Genomic DNA, 22,926 nt, shown 5'->3' with positions numbered 1-22,926 from the left:
ATTGCGGAAAATTTGGCCATTATGCATCGGATTGTTGGTACAAAGATCAAGTTGAAGAAAAATCAAACCTTGTAAAGGAAGATGAAGATGTACTATTGTTATCATGTGATGGAGACACTGGCAACCAAGATGCGTGGTATTTGGATACCGGTGCAAGCAACCACATGTGTGGAAGAAAAGAACTCTTTGTTGAGTTGGATGAATCACTGAGAGGCCAAGTTTCTTTTGGAGACAACTCAAAGACTTTGGTGAAAGGCAGAGGTAAAATTTTCATCCGTTTAAAGAATGGATCTCATCAATTTCTTCATGATGTCTATTACGTGCCGAACATGAAGAAAAAACTTGGGACAATTACTTGAGAAGGGTTATAATATTTTTATGAAGGACCGAAGCCTAATATTGAAAAATCAACAAAATCATTTGATCACAAAAGTTGATATGTCAAAGAATCGAATGTTTGTGTTAAACATCAAGAATGAAGTTGCAATATCCCTCATTCCCGAACGATCCCTTGTATTTCGAACTTTAGGTCATGGAGACAACATGTTCACTTCAATAGTGAACTCGAGTGGTATAACTGGTTAGGAACCCGTGCAAATGATGATATCTCTTGGAGAATCCCACGATCTGATACTTTTAGCATGAGTACTGCCAGAACCAAATACGTTTGTATCCTTGGTTTAGAGGACACATCTTTCTACATTCCTCATCGAATCATGCGTCAGTATAGAGGAAAGCAATGGCCGTGAGAACCTCTCGTTTCTATCCACCTGCAGAATTCAGTCAAAGCATAGCCAAAACTGTGTGTATCGCATGGGAAAATCGCAGAGTAGTCTCCATGCACAACATCTATGTTCCTCGTGAAGACAGGAAACATCCATATTACTACTCAACGCTTCTCTCGCACATCCCTTCAGATGCTGAGCCTTCAGAAGCTCCATAGCTCCCTGCTATCTTCTTCACGGTTCTGATCTACCAATTGATGGATTAGTTTCATACAGAAGATATCAAGTTTTCTTTCTTTTTTTGCAAAATCTTGTAAAAATGTTGTTAGAAGTCAGTCTAGCATAGGCCTTTTTGTACAAATTGTAAAAGTTGATCAGACATGTGAATAAAATAAGATAATTCTATGAAAAATCTTGTTTGTAATCTTCAAAATTGTTTGCATTACTCTTCTCCTTGCATGGAAGAAGTTCTAAAGCTAGTATATATTCTCATCTACAGGTAGAAAGTTCATACACTTGAAACCATTGCACCTCGGAAAGTAAAAGCCTGGCTCCTAACCGATTCTCGTCTAGTGAGAACCTCAGAACTACTTAGTTCTTTATTTCCTACTCATTTAATAGAAATTTCAGAACCATCTAGTCCTTCAACTCCTTTCGCCATTATGGGAGAACCCAAGGATCAATCCAAGGACATTCAGGATCTGCAACAGTCAATAGCATAGGATCTGCAATAGCCAATAGCGCAAATGTTGGATCTCTTTCTGCAAGAAAAACTTCGGATAAGGCAACAGAACTTGACTCCCCTCCCCCTATGTCACATGGTCGTTCATTATTTCGCAAGTCTAAAGTGCTTCATAGACATCGAAAGCAAAATAGCAACCCTCATGGTTCATAGATGGATTTCTGAGGCTCGACTTTATACGAAGACCATTGTTCAGAAACCTCCTGTACCCAAAGAAGTTAACATGACGAAGGAAGTTGCAGAAGCTTCTGAACCACCTGTTGTCTAGCAACAAAGTGGTGCACCCCAAGGGCCTCACATTGTGAAAAAATCTCTAAGGGAATTCATTCCCTTACCCACCAATCTTTCCTCCATCATGAGGGTACTTCTCCAGCAGAAGAAGTTGTTCTTACTCGCACCCCTCAGCCTCCTAACCTTCTGCCAAAAAGTTGGAATAGCAGAGAGTACTGTGAGTACCACCAAGGTAGAGGACACATAACCGATAGATGTCTCGCTTTGAAACATGCTATCCAAGACCTTCTCGAGAAGAAACAGCTCGTCCTCCCATTGGATCCAAACTCCGAATCAATGTAAACGAACCCGATGAGGACGTGTCAGTCAGTTCTTCTTCTGATATATCTTATCTTGCATATCAATGAAAAGAACTTTCTCTGTACTCGTCTTTGTCTCTTAATCCTTCTGAAACAAATGCTTTAAATAATAATAAACAACCCTTCTCGGACGAGGATGCCAACAAAACTCCCCTCGAGATTAAAGAGTTAGTCAAACGAGAGGAGGAGCGTCGAGCAGAACCTTTAGAAGATTAAGTTGAAATTATTAACATCGGTAGTGAATCCCTGCTTCAGGAGATAAAGATTAGTAAAACCTTATCCCCTGAAGTGCGTGCGGAATTAATCAAATTGTTAAAAGAATTCAAAGAGGTCTTCGCCTGGTCATACGAAGATATGCCAGGATTAAGTGAGGAAATCGTCTAGCACCATATCCCTCTCTTTCCAGAAACTAAGCCGAAGAAGCAGAAGCTCAGAAAAATAAGACCTGAATGGGTCCTCAAAATCAGAGATAAAGTGATCAATCAATTGAAAGCCGGATTTCTAGAGATTGTCACATATCCCGAACGGTTAGCAAACATCGTTCCAATTCCTAAGGAGGACGGAAGAATACGGTGTTGTGTTGATTTCAGAGATCTAACAAATCCAATTCAAAGGATGATTTCCCTTTGCCTCACATTGACATTCTGGTTGATAACACAGTAGGTCATGCTTTGCTTTCATTTAGGATGGATTTTCTGGGTACAATCAGATAAAGATGGCTCCAGAAGACAAGACCAAGACAGCATTCCCTACGCAGTAGGGAACCTATTGCTATAGGGTGAAGCCGTTCGGTCTCAAGGATGTCAGCGCAACCTATCAAAAGGCTGCTCTTACATGACTTGATTCACAAGGAAGTAAAGGTGTACGTCGATAATATGATCCTCAAAGCAACGACTAGAGCAGAACATGTTGAAGCCAACAAGTGTATTTTCGAAGAAACTTCAGAAAAACTATTAGGTCTCCTCGTCAACCATAGAGGGATTAAAATAGATCCTGCCAAAATCAAAGCATTCCAAGAGATGCCGTCTCCAAGAACAGAAAAAGAAATCAGATTTAAAGAAGAATTCTTCCAAGCAATCTAACCATAAATGTCAAGAAGCCTTTGAAAAGATCAAAGATTGCTTATTGTCTCAGCCAGCATTAACACTTGCAGTCGCTAGATGATATTTTCTTGTATCTTTCAACCACTGACACTTCTCTCGGATGTATGTTGACACAAGAAGATCCTCAAAGAAGGAGAGAAATGGCAGTTTATTATCTCAGCAAGAAGATGTTAGAGTATAACTGAATTACACTCTGTTGGAGAAGACTTGTCTAGCATTACTATGGGCGACTCAAAGCCTCAGACACTACTTGTTATCTCAGAAGATTCTCCTCATATCTCGAATGGATCCTTTAAAGTACCTGTTTGAAAAACCCACTCTGGTCGGCAGGACCCCTTGTTGGTTGTTGTTGTTGTTGTTGTTAGAATTCGACATCACATACATCACTCAGAAATCTGTCAAAGGCAGAGTCGTTGCAGAACATTTAGCTGATACACCTACTGAAGATGCAGAGCTGAGCCATAAATTTTCAGAGAGGGGGATATGGTGTTTAGAGAATGCCGAGCTCTTGTCTTTGATCATAGGGAAAAATTTAGACCTAACTGGTCTGGCCCCTACATTGTTGATGAAATCCTGTCCGGAAAAGCCGTAAGACTTTTTGACTAAAATGGAGAAAGAACCCTTTGAAGATGCCTTCAAGCCCAGAACTACGTGGACCTGATCCCAATCTCTTTAGGGTACGTAGGGAGCCTAATCATTCTAGGTTCGGTCACCTTTGGCAAAGACAACAGAATTCATTCGCTTCACCATATTCGATCATTTTCCCCTGGCAGAAAAGCTTCGAACTACGCGGACCTGATCCCAACCTTCCTTGGGTACACAGGCAACCTGACAAAAATTCAGGTTTGGTCACATTTGGCAAAGCCAAACTATCCACTTAGTATCCCCGCAAAAAGTCTCGAACTACACAGACATGATCCCAACCTTTTCTTGGTGTACGTAGGCAACCTGATTATCTCAGGCTCGGTCACCGTTGGCAAAACCAACAAACCTTCTTTCCAAATCTCCAACAGGACAGCCTCGAACTACATGAACCTGATCCCAACCTTCCTTGGGGTAAGTAGGCAGCCTGTTGAATGCAGGTTCGATCACATCCTGCAAAACATCCCAAAAATCTTCAAGACTTCACAAGCAAGTCTTCCCAATATTCAAAACAAGAAGATCTGAAGATCCGCTAGGTCGAAAATCTGAAAAGGCGACTTAGGCAAAGTTTAGGGTCATGGACCTGTAGAAATGAAGAATAAAAAATGTGTTTCTAGCAAAACTCAGGGTGCCAATGGTCTGCTAAGTTGAAAACCTGCAAAGGGCAACCTAGCTGTTGGAAAGGTATGCCTTTGAAAAGATCGAGCGAAGCACTCTTTGATCTGAAACAAAATGCATTAATACTTCGAACAATCTAAAGGATCTTTGGACCATGATTGAAAAACTGGGGACAGGGAACACTGCCCATGAACAAATATGTTCAAACTCATCCTCTAAGGTTCGACCTACCTAAAATAAATCAAAAGCATTTGTTTCAGAAAAGTTCGAGCCTCCTTCCTTTCTTCCTTACAAAAAAATTCAGGAAAAAGCAAAGCTCCTTTCCCCAGCAAAGCCATTACCTAGCAAAGGAAATCATACGTTGACGGAAAACACATCGGACCTCTCCCCTACAGGAAGGAATCAAGGTCCAGCATGGTACTTATTGCATGGAACAAGAATATTCAGAAAAATGTATTCTCTTGTTCAAAGATTCTCAAAGTGTGTCCTCTTTCTTTCATTGCAATGAAATTGCCTTTGTTCCTTATTTTATGTCAAACTCTCTCTTTCTTTGGGAATGCATATACTAGGGGCATTTTGTATTATTGGTCATAGAAAGGTATGACTAATAATATAAAATGTTTGATCAAATTATCAATAAAACCACGTAAGGGGCATTTTGCATTTTTAGTTGTTCGCTAAAAATGCAAAATGTTCCATAACGTTGTCTAAAGAACTAAACTAGGGGCATTTTGTATAGATACTTGCCTAGTATGGCAACTATTTATACAAAATGTACTTTATTTCATACAGATAACAACATAAACAATTGTAGATAAAACAAATAAAATGATCCATATATCTCAATTAAATACATGTCTGATCAAACCAAAAAGAAACAAATGGATCTCATCCCAAAATCAGGGTACAAAGATAGGAAAAAGTGCAATCACTACTCAGCCGGAGGGTCTATCGAACCCTGCTCCTGAGGATCGTGGACTGGGGCTGAGGCGGACAGCTGGTCTGCTCTTGGCTAGGAGACTGAAGGCTCCCCTGGCTCTTGAGATTCCTCAAATGATCTCTCTGCAAGGTGATGCTCCAGCGACCTCACTGTCATCACCACGTCAAAAAGCTCTGGCACTAACGCCGGATCCACTCCAGCAGTGGCAGCAACTGCTCTCTCTCTCTCTCTCTCTCTCTCTCTCTCAATCTCATATATGATATATCACCACCCTATGTGCATTGAGCTAAGAATCCATGAAATCTATGGCTGATTCAGTAGCAAAACAACATGTGGAGGACATAAGGAGAATGAAATTCTCAATAGGAGGGGAACCCAACCTTCTAACACAAGATCTTCACCGTGCTATTAGGAATCTTTCGGCAGAGCTCTATGCAAAAGACGTACATTTTCTCATGGAGCTCATACAACTCCCGTCAAAGATGTGCATCAACACATATTCAAGGAATAGCCATCACATTCTATTTCACTAGGAACCCTGGAATAAACAGACATTTAATGATGGCAAATTCACTATACTCAAAGGCATCACCTCTTGGATCCCGAAATCGGTCTCCTTCCCATAGGATCAGGCTATTCAAAATCTTGAATTGCCAAAGATTTGTTATCTTTCCCCACTGAGTCTGTATAAAGCATTCTCGAGGCAATCAATGCTTTTCGAAAAGAGTCTCTGTAGCAAGACCTTGGAGGCAATACCATACCTCCTTGATCATCCCTCGTAGAGCTCACTAAATCCGAATGGATCACCTATCATGGCAAAATTAATTTGAGGCACACGATTGCCCTGGCTTTTCCCCAGCTGAGTGTTTGAGCATCCATTCCTTGGTGAGTCTACTCCAAGCCAATCCAATGTCTTTTTCCATACAACCTACAATGGAAAGCAGAGTACTTCATAAGCGTCCCTGGCAGAATTTGCCACACGACCAAACTGCTTTGAGTTCACACAACTCACCATATCACAAGGCCCTTTCGCCTCAAATCAGTGATCATCTATCAAAGTTCTTCCATCCCCGATGGAACCTTCAAGGCAACTAAGTGCCACCCCAAGCCTCTCCAACAGTGCCCAAATATACCCTCCAAGGTCACTCCGAGACTCTCAAAAGAGTCCTCGCCCTCATAACATCTACTCAAAAGATTGATAGACTCCGGTTTGTCTTTCACAAAGTCAATTGGTGATCTTTTTTCCTAGTAGAGTCAAGGTGGGCAAATGCCTCTCAATCATTCCCTGATAAGGAATGTAAGCCCAAAGGTTCCCCATGGGTTCATTCAATCATCTTGTTTTGATCATTAACAAACGCAAATTGATTAGTCGTTTATGGACTGATCATTTGCCTTGAGTGTTGTGCTTTAGACAGGTCCTACACAAGTCAAATCATACTAGCACACACATTGATGACCTATGCTTGAAGATGAACCAAACAAAGGACAAAGGAGCTAGAGCATATTTGGACAAACCATACCTTGGAGGATCAACCAAGGAGAAGTTCCACACAACCATCTCAAAACATTGAACAAACAAAGGAAGATCAATGAAGGCCAAACCTTGTGGATCAACAACTTTCAGAGGAGCTTGAATCAAATGGTGGCATCATCCTTGGAAGGTGTCAAGTAAAGAAGCTCAACCTTGAAGATCCCAAAGCAAGCCATGCACTCAAAGAGAAGATCAAGCAATGGCTACTTCAAGAGTTCATTCAAGAGAGTGGTAAAAATGGTAGATTGTATCACCTATCTCTCTTGTGTTTTCTCTTATCAAGGCACATCTTAAAACCCCTAAAAATATATTTTTCAAAGAGACTAATACACCCTTTAAGAACTTAAATGGATAAGTGAATGGCCATGGTGGTGTACCAACATGTTGGGACCCATATGACATTCAACACAAGAATGAACAAAACAGAGTTCCGAAGCAACAACCTGGACCAGCAACTAAATCCTATCAAAACTTATTTAAAACATTTTCAAATATTTTTGAATTTTTTTTTAACAGATATCTCTCATTTTTCTCATATTTGTAGAGTATAGGAACGTCAAAATCCGACGAGAAATGAGGGAGATATGAATTTTACAAGTTCGACACTGTTTGCTGGAAACCAGTCTCGGAACTCCGAGAATTATTCTCGGAGCTCCGAGATCGGAACTCCGAGAAATGGTCCAGATTCTAAAATTAAAAACTCTGTTTGAATTCTCGGAACTCCGAGAATTTGCTCGGAACTCCGAGAAATGTTTTTCTTCAAAAAAATATAGCCGTTGGGGTGCAACGGCTAGTTGATTTTTTGACCCAGTTTTGACTGTTTTACCCCCCAAACGGTCACATGGAGTTGGAACTTTATATATACCCATTCAAGGGTCCAAAACACTACATGAACATTGTCCAACTTTAACAAACCCTAGAAAATCATTTAGGAACTATTTTTGGGTTAAATTCTCTCACCAACCAAACTCCTTGTGCCTTGATTTGAGAAAATCTTTTGAGATTGGTCTAGGCTTAAACTTGTTTATTCTTGAGAGCATCCTTGAAGCTTCAACTTGAATTGTAGCCTACATAGAGGCAAAGCTTTTATCTTCTTCTTTATTCGATCGGTGGCAAGGGCATCCATTGTTTTTAATTCCCTTGGGTGAACCGCTTAGAACTCGGCGGAGAAGGAGAGTCATTGTAAAGGTGGAAGGGCATCCTTATTTAATTCCCTTGGAGTGTAAAAGCCTTGGAGCCGGGCGTCGTGGAGGTCTCAATAGTGGAAATCCTCAAGTGCGACCTTGATAAGAGTGGAGTAGGCCGTTTGCCGAACCATTATAAATCTTTGTGTCACTTGTGTGATTAGTATTTCTCTCACTCCCACTCACTCTCTTATTTGATTATTTGTGCTTAGAATTGAGTGAGTAGTTAGCATTGATAATCAACTTAAATATCTTAACCTTGCTAACTAGGCTATTAAAATTACCTAATTAAGTTTGCTAATCAACAAGGGTTTTGAACTTATATTAATTTGTAATATTGTTTAAGTTCAACTATTTCAAACTTAATTAAATAAGGGATAGGTCTTGGGTGAAATCTTAGGAAAAGTTTTTAAAAGGCAAAAGTTTTATAAACATCCTATTCACCCCCCCTCTAGGTTGCCAAACCAAGTCACTACTTGGATTTCAATTGGTATCAGAGCTTGGGCTCTTGATTAAGACCATAACTGGTTAAGAGTTAAAAGATCAAATTTTTTGGCAACTTAAAAGATGGGATCTAGACTACCTATTTTGGATGGTTCGGATTATGGATCATGGTTGATCCATATGAAGACATACTTAAAAGGTCTAGATAAAGATATGGTAAAGATAATTGAAAATGGATTTATGTTAAATGCTAAATCTAAAGGATTAAATGAATATAATAAAAAATTATCTTTACTAAATACAAAAGCCCTAATTGCAACATGTTGTGCATTACCACCACATATTTATGAGAAAGTATCCTCTTGTAAAAATGCTAAAAATGTTTTGGACTCTATTGAAAATCTTCAAAATCAAAACATGTGCTTAATGGGATTATCTAATGTAGACCCCTTAGATAATGCCGAATTCACACTTGAAGAACTTGTTGAAAATGTCCAAGAATTACATAAGAAACTTGATGATCAACTAGCTAAGAATTCAAACTTGAAAAATAATTTAGCTAGTATTCACAAGGAGTTTAGGTCACTAGAAATAGATCATGTACATCTTAGTGAAGAAAATGAAATTTTTGAAAAAGATTTTATTGAACTAAGTGATACTATTGCTTCACTAAGAGAGGAAAATCAACTCCTTAAAGAAGAAGAAGAGAAAATCAAAATGCTTTCATCTCTTGAATTAATAAATTTTAAAACGGAAATCAATGACTTAAACATCAAGAATGAAACATTAAGGTTGGAAAATCATAAGTTACAAGAGAATGTAAAATTAAATTACCATCATGATCACTCTTGTAATTCATTATGTTCATCCCGTCCATCTACCTACTCTTATGCATCTTGTGACTATTGTGGTAGATTTGGACATTACAAGTTTAAATGTACTTTTAAACTTGTAAAAAGTAGTAAGTTTGTTTGGGTTAAAAAGGACTTATCACCTAGGACAAACTTGCTTGGAACCAAGATGGTTTGGGTTCCAAAACCCCTAACATGATTTATATTGTGTTAGATTAGGGGATGTGCTTTAATTGAATATCATTTGAAAATATATTTGTTGATACAATGTGCTTGTTCTTGTTTAATTTTTTTTTGTATCAATACATGTTGTGCCTAAAATTGAAAATCCTTTCAAAACATGTGTATATAGATATCATATGCTCATATTTGCTTAACATATATCTATATATATCACCTTAAAATTCAAAGTCTATGCTTAAATGTAATTAATTTGAGACTTTGATATGATGAGCCTAATTGAATATCATTTTGAGTTTCCTAGTTTAAGTGCACACATATTCTTAAAAATCATCATGCACTTAAAATATGTCATTCATCCACATGACAATCACAATAGAGCATTCAATGTGAAAACCATAAATTGATCCTTATAGAATATACAACAACATCTCTTGCCCATGTGTTCAAATTAAAAGCTTCAAGTACATCTTTAAAATTTGAACCCGTTTTGGTAGTTGCTAGGAGTTAGGCTAATTGATCACATCATTCTAGTAAAACCAAAAGAAAAGAAACCCATACGTTTAAAGACTTGAACTTAAATGAAAATTTTTGGCAATCGAAATTGTACTTGAATAAAAATTTGAGAAAATGCCAAAGTATCATTCTTTAAATTCTATTTTGGACAAATACGGCACTTGCTAGATAATTATGTACTTGAATTGTTCTAATATATCATTTCTAGCAAAACTAAGGTATTAAATGTCATGTCTAAGAAAACAACTCAAATCCCTTCTCAAACATATTTTTGTGCCATTAGGTAAACAAATATGTTTATTACTTTGCACCTAGTTGTCCTATCAAAATCCATTCTATTACATGCTTAATGATTTTCATCAAATCTAATAAGAATCATAGATGGGTTAAAAATTAGTGTATTTCCAAAGAGCTTTAATTGGATAATCTCATGACTAAGATGAACCTTAATATGTATAGATATGTTATATGTATTTTGTTCAAGTAGTCATGAAAGTTCATAAATGGAATACATGTATCCAAGGTAGTTTGCATCATTTGATACATATATATTATAAAATCCTTGGATCTTTCCCTAAGTTCATAAAAGGATATATATTATATAGGAAAGTTAAATCATGAATCTAGATTCAATGTATGACTTCAAATGAAAATATCATAGAAATCTAGAATCATATTTGGGCATTTACTCACTTGAATAAAATTAAAATTCACTAAGGTGGTTGTATACATTAGATTGTGATGGGAACATGTGCCTCCCACACATTTTTGGTTTTCAATGGGCTTATGCACTTTTGTGCCTAATGCCTTGTCATTTTACATGTGGTTGTGAATGTAGATGTAATGTTTGGACCTTGTACTTCATTTGTCATGTTCACTTTGTCCAAACATAGTAGACTATCCATGAAGGCCTTGATATGGATCATATCCTTCTTGTAAGGTATACTCTCACCTTCATGATTCATGGATGTCTCTCTAAGCCATGGTACTTTATTGACCATTCTCATTATGTCTTAGTCCTATAGAATTGAACTCAAATTGGTTTATATATATTCTATATGTATCACCCCTTGTTTGATAATATCTACACGTATGAGATGTTAAACTTTAATCTTAAAAGTCACTCAATTGGTGCCCTTAGCCTTCTTAGATTCTAAGAGGGAGATGGTACATTCACATTAATTAAAATATCTAACAAATTGGCCTTGTGCCAACATCTCAAACATGAATAGGTATACATATATATGTGATCTCCCTAGCTAGTTATGTATGTTACATACTTAAGGAAGTAAAGCGTGAATTTGAAAAATATTAAATCACATTCAGGGGGAGCATGAGCGAAAGATTGAAAATCTTTTGTGCTATGCTTGTTTATCATGATGAGCTAAACTATGACTATCATTTTATCATGATAAACCGACACTTGGAGAGTAAGTGTCATTGTAGCCGAAGGGTTGAGTTTAACTTGGTATCTTTTGGAAAATATATCCAAAAACCTTTGGAGTCTATGCAAGGACATCCCTTTGGATTCATGCATTGCATGACTCATTTTCAAAGGGGAAGCTTAGTATGATAAGATTTTGTCCTAAATGACTTATCATATGATATTAAATGTGTATATCATTATGCATATGATAAGTACACTCATTTGGAGCATTGTTGCTCCATATGGATTATGATCGGGCTTGTCTTGTATTTTCAAGTGAGTTGAAGACAAGAAGCCCATTGCCTAGGTCTTAGTGACATATTCTTCTAGGCTTATTGACTTATCTTAGATGATCAAATATGATATCATCTATTCCAAGAATAAGTTTTGGTGGCCAAGTATTCCATTGTCATATCTTTGGCCTATTATGTCATGTCATGCCTAAAATCTTAGGTTTATCTAAGGCCAATGACAAATACTAAGGGGCAGAGCTAATTGTTGCTATCCTTATGTTTATATGGATCATTGTAAGATGCTAACACTATCCATTCAAACATTTCCTCACTAATTAAGCTAAAAATTGCATATCATTAGATTTAAAAAAAAGGGGGGGGGCTTATCATGCTAAACTTTAAACTTGCTTGTTTTCTTTCATGATAAGTAAAATATAAGCTTTAACTTGCTAATCTATTATTATATTACGGGTCATAGGATAGAATTATATTGGATTTATATATATACAAAGATATACCCTAAGAATTTGTGCTAAAATTGGAATGTCTCTTTGTTTTTCTAACATAGGCTTGATTTATATTAGTTTATTCATTTCTTATGTTGATATGCTCTTATCATGTAACTATACTTTGGATTATACTTTAATTTTAATTGGTAACTCATGATAAGTAGTTAGGGGGAGCATCATATTCTCATTGAATATCTTTGATGCTTTATGTAATTGTGCTTAAATGCTTAATCCTTCATTTTTGCCAATGCCAAAAGGGGGAGAATTTGTATAATTGATTAGATCTATTATCATATGCATTCTTGTATTATAACTTGTTAAATATAACTCATTCATATGTTGAGGAGGAGAAATAATGATTAAATTGTCTATCTAATCCTCATAAGAGGTTCCTCCCACCTATCTAATCAATTTGGTTTGTCATCATCAAAAAGGGAGAGATTGTAAGCCCAAGGGTTCCCCATGGGTTCATTCAATCATCTTGTTTTGATCATTAACAAACGCAAATTGATTAGTCGTTTATGGACTAATCATTTGCCTTGAGTGTTGTGCTTTAGACAGGTCCTACACAAGTCAAATCATACTAGCACACACATTGATGGCCTATGCTTGAAGATGAACCAAACAAAGGACAAATGAGCTAGAGCATATTTGGACAAACCATACCTTGGAGGATCAACCAAGGAGAAGTTCCACACAACCATCTCAAAACATTGAACAAACAAAGGAAGATCAATGAAGGCCAAACCTTGTGGATCAACAACTTTCAGAGGAGCTTGAACCAAATGGTGGCATCATCCTTGGAAGGTGTCAAGTAAAGAAGCTCAACCTTGAAGATCCCAAAGCAAGCCATGCACTCAAAGAGAAGATCAAGCAATGGCTACTTTAAGAGTTCATTCAAGAGAGTGGTAAAAATGGTAGATTGTATCACCTATCTCTCTTGTGTTTTCTCTTATCAAGGCACATCTTAAAACCCCTAAAAATATGTTTTTCAAAGAGACTAACACACCCTTTAAGGACTTAAATGGATAAGTGAATGTCCATGGTGGTGTACCAACATGTTGGGACCCATATGACATTCAACACAAGAATGAACAAAACAGAGTTCCGAAGCAACAACCTGAACCAGCAACTAAATCCTATCAAAACTTATTTAAAATATTTTCAAATATTTTTAAAAATATTTTTAACAGATAGCTCCCATTTTTCTCATATCCGTAGAGTATAGGAACGTCAAAATCCGACGAGAAATGAGGGAGATATGAATTTTACAAGTTTGACACTGTTTGCTGGAAACCAGTCTCGGAACTCCAAGAATTATTCTCAGAGCTCCGAGAAATGGTCCAGATTCTAAAATTAAAAATTCTGTTTGAATTCTCGGAACTCCGAGAATTTGCTCGGAACTCCGAGAAATGTTTTTCTTCAAAAAAATATAGCCGTTGGGGTGCAACGGCTAGTTGATTTTTTGACCCAGTTTTGACTATTTTACCCCCCAAACGGTCACATGGAGTTGGGACTTTATATATACCCATCCAAGGGTCCAAAACACTACATGAACATTGTCCAACTTCAACAAACCCTAGAAAATCATTTATGCTCTGTATGGTTGCCAGGTTTTTTTTGGTCCCGGGAGTTATGTGGGAGAAAAAAATACCCTGGGAGATAGGTGGGAAAAAAAGAGTCCTGGAAGTATCCTGGTAAAATAAAAATCCCATGTTTGGTTATGTGGGAGAAAAAAAATACCCTGGGAGATATGGTGGGAAAAAAAAAAACCTTTGTTTGGTTGTTTGAACTGTTGGGTAGAAAAAAATTCTTCTCAAGCTTATTTTTGGTTCCTGAGTTTATTTTTGTTCCTAGGGTTATCTTGGGATGGGATGAAAAGGCAATCATTACAAAAGTGGGATTAAAAAATTCACCCTATAAGTAATCATTACAAGAGTGGGATTAAAATAAACCTAGTGCTAAAAGGCAACCAAACATGGGATGGGACCAAAATTTAACTTACTCTCCCACAAAACTCCCAGGAACAAAAAAAACCCGGCAACCAAACAGAGCAAGGAACTATTTTTGGGTTAAATTCTCTCACCAACCAAACTCCTTGTGCCTTGATTTGAGAAAATCTTTTGAGATTGGTTTAGGCTTAAACTTGTTTATTCTTAAGAGCATCCTTGGAGCTTCAACTTGCATTGTAGCCTACATAGAGGCAAAGCTTTTATCTTCTTCTTTATTCGATCGGTGGCAAGGGCATCCATTGTTTTTAATTCCCTTGGGTGAACCGCTTAGAACTCGGCGGAGAAGGAGAGTCATTGTAAAGGTGGAAGGGCATCCTTATTTAATTCCCTTGGAGTGTAAAAGCCTTGGAGCCGGGCGTCGTGGAGGTCTCAATAGTGGAAATCCTCAAGTGCGACCTTGATAAGAGTGGAGTAGGCCGTTTGCCGAACCATTATAAATCTTTGTGTCACTTGTGTGATTGGTATTTCTCTCGCTCCCTCTCACTCTCTTATTTGATTATTTGTGCTTAGAATTGAGTGAGTAGTTAGCATTGATAATCAACTTAAATATCTTAACCTTGCTAACTAGGCTATTAAAATTACCTAATTAAGTTTGCTAATCAACAAGGGTTTTGAACTTATATTAATTTGTAATATTGTTTAAGTTCAACTATTTCAAACTTAATTAAACAAGGGATAGGTCTTGGGTGAAATCTTAGGAAAAGTTTTTAAAAGGCAAAAGTTTTATAAACATCCTATTCACCCCCCCTCTAGGTTGCCAAACCAAGTCACTACTTGGATTTCAAGGACCATTGTTTGTACAATCCTACAGTCAACGGACTTATTATCCCAACCAATTTCAAAACGGTCAGCAAATGTCCACCATCCCCTTTCAGAGTCAATTCTTCGCACAGTCAGCGGGACATTGAGTCCACTACATAGTCGAACCCTCCCCTTTAGCAATGCCAACCCCGGTTCACTCTCACCCAAGTCAAGGCAACCAAGGTACCGTTTCGGCTATATCAGCCCCTACGGTTTTCATCACTAGAATTAAGACAACATATCATCTGCAAAAGGTTGCCAGACAACCAAACATCTCTCAGAGAGTCAGGAGCCTGTCCCCACTTTCTGAAGATTTTGTTAATAAGCATGGCCATCAAAATCAGGTCCCAGCAAAGGTACTTCGTCAATCAAATCAGGACCTGTCATCACAAATCCCATTGTTTCGACACTTATGTCCTAAGAGAGAGTCATCCACGTCCAGTTCTGAACAGAAAACGTGCGCTCAATGTAGCAAATCCCCAGCGGAGTCATTCAGAAATTACCTTCAAGATATCCATCTAAATCGGTGTGAGTTCCCTAAGGCATCCAACAAGTATGAGTCCCCTGAGGCATCCAACCAGTGTGAGTCCCCTGAGGATCTAAATCGGTGTGAGTCCCCTGAGGCATCCAACCAGTGTGAGTCTCCTGAGGCATCTAAAGTGGTGAGACTCCCTTGAGGCATCCAACCAGTGTGAGTCCCCTGAGGCATCTAAATCGGTATGAGTCCCCTGAGGCATCCAACCAGTGTGAGTCCCCTGAGGCATCTAAATCGGTGTGGGTCCCCTGAGGCGTCCAGCCAATGTGAGTCCCCTGAGTCATCTAAATCGGTGTGAGTCCCCTAAGGCATCCAACAAGTATGAGTCCCTTGAGGCATCTAAATCGGTGTGAGTCTCCTGAGGCATCTAAATCGGTGTGAGTCCCCTGAGGCATCCAACCAATGTGAGTCCCCTGAGGCATCTAAATCGGTGTGAGTCCCCTGAGACATCCAACCAGTGTGAGTCCCCTGAGGCATCCAAATCAGTGTGAGTCCCTTGAGGCATCTGTTAGATTGGATGTAAAACCCGAGCAAAATCGCTATACGTTGCGGAAGAATAAACCGTGCAGAACAAAAATTTTGGTCTAACCCAGGATTCCTAGGGACTAATTGATTTTATTGTGATTCAATAAATATAAATATAAATACCTCTATGTAGAAAAGAACTTGTCTGCTTGATCTACTCCTCAAAAATTCGCCGACGATCTAATCGACGCAAAACCGCAAGTTGAATCGATGGATTCTTTTTGTTGCGCAAAGGATCTTGTGTACAACTCTTTGTTCACTTCATAACCTGATCTAAATCATATTATATTGTGAGAATATGTATTTAGATCAATGGAGCTTGGTTGGATGTTTGTCTTTGATCTAGAAAAGACAAAACTAGTTGATGGAATTGACGGAGAAGAAGAAGAGAAAGACTTTGGGGTGTCTCTACCTATTTCCAACACATGAAATAATGGAAGAGCTCTTGAAAACTCCAGATATATGTCTTCTATTTATAGAGTTCTCAATTTTCATATGCACAATCCAAAGTTTCTATAGAAATCTCACAAAACAATGAAAATTAGCCACAATTGGAAGCTTCAAAAGAGCAAAGCAAGCTCCAATTGGGCAATCAAGCCACTCCCCATTATGGAAACCCATATGGGACATTCAAGGGAGCTTGGCTTGCTGCCCAAGCAACCCTTGGTTGCCCCATGTGGTTCCAAGTTTTCAATTTTGGCTTTTGTTGCCTCTCTCTCTCTCTCTCTCTCTCTCTCTCTCTCTCTCATTTCACATGTGTTGCTTTAATTTGAGAAAACAAATCAAGCAATTATATTCCAAATATAATTTGAATTCCAAATTGATAATGGCACACCACATGGGGCATGTGGCAATGGGTCCCACCTAAATTCGTCCCATGTGGGTCCACTTATCCAATTCAAATTCTCGTTGCATTTCATATTTAATTCCCAAATAAATTATGCAATCCAATCCTATCCAATAGGATTAAAGCTCCAATATATTTTATGATATTCTCAAAATATCCTTATGGTTGATACTTAACCATTTTGGTATTCCCAATGTATCCCATAGTGCAAATGCACTATATACATTGTGTATATCCTTTCAATGCATCAAATGGCATGAAACTAGTTCATGTAAGCAATCAAATAAATGCGGAACCTCTATATAATAGATTATAATAGGTCAATCGAGTAGTGAGTGGGATCGTAGCAGGGATTCAACGGTAGATCCTGCAGAACACACAAGCGGGCCCCACTGCGATTATTGTTCCATAGCCAATGCTACAATCGCATTGAGTCAGTGGCCTCCATCAAGACGTAACCCTGAAGATAACCTTCAAATCTTCATACCCCTAATCACATGAAATGTGCAAGTCCTTTCTCCAAGTCCACATCTACTGAGTTGAGTCCTACAGGGGGTGGACATCAACGACCCCCTGGGCTCACTGACGGTATACCTTTCAGTCAAGCAGTGTTGGCCCACAAATGCATTTGCTAAAAACCATTTCAAAACTTATTTTGTGAAGTCCTTTTGATATACACTCAAATCCACCTAGCCAGGTATTATTCTAGGCCTACTGTTCTGGCCAAAACCGTATATGTTATCCTATAAAATAGGTGGAGAATTCCATGTCGGGTATCACTATTGACCTCGAAGGTTTGTCCAACACTCCAGTACTACACTCTAGTGACTCCAAGAGAATCACGGTTAGATAGACCAAGAACGAGAGACTTGCCAACAGACCAATATGACCCCTCAGGTCAAAGGACATGTAAAGGGCCTGTCTAGTTGAATAGCTCAACTATCTCATGTCCACAAGCTATTCTAATGTGATCCTGTTCAGTAAGCAATCTCATTGTCGTACCCATTCTATCTTGCTTAAGGTCCACCACCCGATTGATTGAGATAAGTCACTCCACATCTCGTGCATGTTGGCAATGTGGAGATCTAAAGGATGTGAGGGGGATCCGTTCCTCACCAGTCTCAGGATCGGGTTCGACACAAAAAGAGCAAAATTAAGGGTTCTAAGCCCAAAGTAAACGAACCCCTTTGGTTACTGTTCCTCCAATGAAACTCGAATACATATCCCTTTTTCATTGGAAAAACAAACACGGGTCCTAGGCCTTAACCTATGTGGCGACTCTGAGTTTCTCTTTCTTGTGAAGTCCGGACTACGATCCAGAGTTCGCAAGAAACGGAGATCAACTAACACTTCCAGAAAACTTGACGTGGTGATCTCCTGACGCCTCACGCGCGCCTCGAGAAAAAACTGGCTCCCACAGACAATTGATTTGGCATGGGGTGGGTGGGTGGGTCCCCCAGTCAATTGCCCCTGCACTTGATTCTCACATTTTGTTTTCAAAACCTTCACAACTTTAGGGCTTTCGTCTTTGGGCCATGTCTTTTGTTTTAAACACACTTTGGGGCTTTTGAAGTAGAATTTCCATGAAATTCAATAGGTCCAAGGGTGGTTTTGAAAATGGTTTAAAAACTAAGTTAAATATGCAAAACCACATGTGAAGTATCTACAACACAATCTAAAAGATGTAAAGACACTAGACTTCCTTGATTGCATTGGCTTCAATGAGCTTCCTTGGGCTTTTGCATGTGATTGTGAACCTTTGGCTAGACTTGAGCATGTGACTCCTCCAACTTCTTCAAGCTCGGGCATCAATGGTACTTGTGCAAGTTGTAATCTATACTTGATTTACCTATCTAATGCACATCACTTGCAAAGAACATTATTGAACTTAATCAGTTTTGGTTTGAGGATCATCAAAATATGGGTAGGGTTGAACCATTGGGCTAGCAATAAGAGTATTGTAAGATCCCACATCAGAAAGGGAGAGAAAGTACCTAGGTTATATATGTGATCTCTCCTTCTCCCTTTGTAGACACGTTTTTAGCATCTCTAAGGGGTGGGGCCCGCGGAGTGGATCGGGCACGGTTAGTACTGCTGGAAAACAAATTGGGGAGGGTAGAAGACCCAGAACCAGACAATATTTAAATGGTGGGAATGGGGTATGATAAACTGGTATCAGAGCCGTATCTCCAACAGTACGGTGTGCCAGCGAGGACACATGTCCCTAATGGGGGTGGCTTGTCAGATCTCACATTGGAAAGGAAGAGAAATTTCTTGGGCTATATATGTGAGCTCTCGTTCTCCATGTGTAGATGGATTTTTGGAATCTCTAACAGGCGGGGCTCGCGGAGTGGGTCGGGCATGGTTAGTGTTGCTGGAAAACAAAACTGGGGATGGTGGAAGACCCAGAACTAGACAATATTTACACAGTGGGGATGGGGGGTGACAAGTACACTTAAAATAGAATTCAAGAAATAAAAATTATAGAACCCTAGAATGAGCATATTTGTTGTTTTGGACTCAAGTTAACCTTTCTTTTTCATTATTGTGAGAGGAATAGTTCATATGCTCATCAACCAAGGAACATGGGATCATCCTGTTGGTCCAACATGGCGAAGTAATTCACTTATGTGATTTTAGTGGAGGTTGTTGACTTTTAAACTTATTAAAGTTTGTTTCACTTCCAAATGTAAGTGGAAATTTAATTTTTATTGCTTTTAATTGTAACTTGCAAAACTTTGAAAGGTTTAGTCTCATTGTATGGAACTAAACATCATCTTGATCATAAAAGTTTGTAGGTGATCTAACTGTTAGGATCCTAAAAGAAGTAGAGAACTTCTGGGAAATCTTTATAGTATGTGTCTGTGTGTGTGCCTAGAGAGACTATGTTTGTAGCATGCATGCATAGGTGCCTGTAAATGGCCCCCAACTTCTGACCTTGAATTGAATAACTTCTGGGAACTCTTTATAGTATGTGTCTGTGTGTATGTGTGCGCGCCTAGAGGGACTATGTTTGTAGCGTGCATGCATAGGTGCCTGTAATGGCCCCCAACTTCTTACCTTGAATTTTCTTCTTAATCATTTATTTTTTTCGCTGCAGTTGTATTTGTTGTTTTGATCTTTTTTTAAAGAAAATCTAATGTTAGCAATTAAGAGCTGCTATGTTTGCTTAATTGAATGATCAGTTGAGGGATTGACTTTCATGAAATGAATGAAGACCATATGTTCAATGATTCTAACTTTCTATTGTTATTTTTTACAGGCCCACGTGAAAAGTGTGTTATAATAGGTGAGGCTCTCTGCCATGTTTAAACAATCGACAAATGTATCCTAAGAACTTCTTATTAATTTCAAAGCTATTATACGTGCAGGTGTCAGCATAGGCATCTTTGTTCTCTTAGTAGCAACCCTGGTCTGCATTAAGGTCTACAATAGATGGAAATCTGATAGAAATTAAGGAAATAGAAAACCAACTCAATGTTGAGAAGTTCTTGGAAGATTACAAATCTCTAAAGCCCACGAGATACTCTTGTGCTGATTTGAAAAGGATGACCGATCCGTTCAAGGAGAAATTAGGTCAAGGAGGATATGGCTCTGCGTTCAAAGGCAAGCTTCCCAATGAAGTCACTGTTGCCGTAAAGCTCCTCCAAAACTCTAGTGGAAATGGAGAAGAGTTCATTAACGAAGTGGGTACCATTGGTAGAATTCATCACGTCAATGTGGTTCGCCTTCTAGGCTTTTGTGCTGACAGATTCAGGAGAGCACTTATTTATGAATTCATGCCGAATGAATCACTTGAGAGATTCATCTTCTCGGCCAATTCTAAAGACCCATTGCTTGGTTGGGAAAAACTTAGAGATATTGCAGTTGGTGTTGCTAGAGGAATCGAATATCTACACCAGGGTTGTGAACAACGCATTCTCCAATTTGATATAAAGCCTCACAATATTTTTCTAGACCATAACTTTAATCTGAAGATATCTGATTTTGGACTTGCAAAATTATGTCCAAGGGGGCAAAGCATTGTATCTATGAAAGTTGCTAGAGGAACCATGGGTTACATTGCACCCGAAGTCTTCTCTCGAAACTTTGGAAATGTTTCTTACAAATCGGATGTCTATAGTTTTGGAATGCTGTTGCTAGAAACGGTTGGGGGTAGAAAGAACACCGATGCAACCGTGAGAAACACTAGTGAAGTTTACTTTCCCGAATGGGTATATAATCAACTCAATCAAGGAGAAGGATTGAGACTCAGGATTGAGGAGGATGGAGATGCTGAGATTGCAAAAAAACTAACTATAGTAGCTCTATGGTGCATACAATGGCACCCAGTGGATCGCCCTTCTATGAAAAGTGTAGTCCAGATGTTGGAAGGAAGAATGGAAAGCATAATGATGCCACCAGACCCGTTTGCTTCTACAGGTCCACCAAATACTAATGTAACACTACCTGAAGAAACTCAAGGTACAAAATTGTCAACCATCACTGAATTAGAATAAGTATGAAGGTGTTTTACTCTTTCCATTGAGAAAGTGTTATGATGTTTTTGTGCGTCCTATAATTGTACACATTTTCTTCACAGCGGGAATATTTTTCTTTGAGCAGTGATTACAAAGAACCATTGTAATTGATACTACTTATCAAAGCTACATCGCAAGAATGGAGAGTAAATCATGCTAACTAGTCTTGTTAGCAAATGGTATATTATTTCTTAGGCTCTATTAGTTTTAGATTTTGGGAATTGATTTTAAGTCCAAAATTGATTAGTAGACTCAAAATCCAAAATGTATATGGCTTTAGTAATTTATGTTTTGTCCACATGTAAAGTTTTGGCCCATGTGGCAACCCAAGACGGGGGGTGAATTGGGATTTAAAAACTTTTGTCCTCTTAGAAATGATTCAATTACAGAACAGAAGAGTAAAGAGAAGAGTTTAGAAGAAGGGTACCAATTTTATAGTGGTTCAGCCCAATTCCGGCCTACATCCACTGTCCAAAGATGTTCCCTCTCGTGGCTCCACTATCGTGGTCTTTTTAGGGGTGAAGACCAAACCGTTACAAGCTTTGCCCCTCCAAGGCTTGATTGGGTGCCCTCCAAGGCTCCAATCAATCCAAGGCTTTATCCCCAAGCCTTGAGACCGAAGGTTGATGCAGTGTCCTTCTCACCAAATTACAACAAAAAGAGAAACAAAATTATCCTTGTCTAAGGAGGATTTACCAAGTATAGCTCATTACATAAACACTCAAGAAAGATTACAAGTGAAATCCTCACTAATCCCTCAAATGGTATGCAAAAAATGGAACAAGGGGTTTAAACACATGTGCATAGGTGAAGGTTAATCTTAAGTGTGTAAGGGGCCATTTGGAAACATGGATTTTGAAATCTAAGATTATAAAATTCTGGTTTTAGCCTGAAATTAGTATTTGGATAGCTGAAATTCTGGATTTTACAATCCACCATCTTAGATTTTAACTAAGAAATTCATGTTTTAGAAATCTCTCCCCTATCCTAAGATTTCTAAAACCTAGATTTAAAAACAACCACATGACGAGACGATCTTGATGCAAGCCTCTCCTAGGCTTCTTGGACTAAGGATCGGGAGAGTGATAGACACACACTCAGGCTCTCAATAATTTGGATACAGGAAAATAGATTTGTGCAAGTTCAGTAAAATGGGCGTATCCCCTTCGATATAGGTCAGAATGATCTGACTCTAAAGCCAAATTTTCAAGGACTCACAGATCTAGAACTTTGATGAAGAAAACTTTTTCAGAAAAGCACTGCAAAGTACTCAAAAGTATGCTGGAAGTAGGATGTCCATCAAAGATTGAATTCAAGGTAAAGATAACAACTTCAATGGCTACTCTTCTAGGTTGCCAAGGAAGATAGGTAACATCAATTCTTCTAGATTGATGGTTGCAACTCTTCAAGGATGCAAACAATAGGGGAAAGCTCATACTCTTTAAGGAAGGA

General features: G+C 38.5%; 1 pseudogene; it reads left to right on the top strand.

Annotated features, from left to right (window-relative positions):
- Window positions 1-164: 164 nt before the first annotated feature.
- Window positions 165-21,673, top strand: LOC143855733 (rust resistance kinase Lr10 pseudogene; annotated as a pseudogene).
- The last annotated feature ends 1,253 nt before the right edge of the window (window positions 21,674-22,926 follow it).

This window comes from Tasmannia lanceolata, unplaced genomic scaffold (genome assembly GCF_043159265.1).
Source record: "Tasmannia lanceolata isolate RefF3 unplaced genomic scaffold, GAP_Taslan_0.1 ptg000023l, whole genome shotgun sequence".
NCBI classification, from domain to species: Eukaryota; Viridiplantae; Streptophyta; class Magnoliopsida; order Canellales; family Winteraceae; genus Tasmannia; species Tasmannia lanceolata.
Note: the sequence above shows the minus strand (reverse complement) of the source record. Positions and strands in the feature narration are given on the sequence as shown.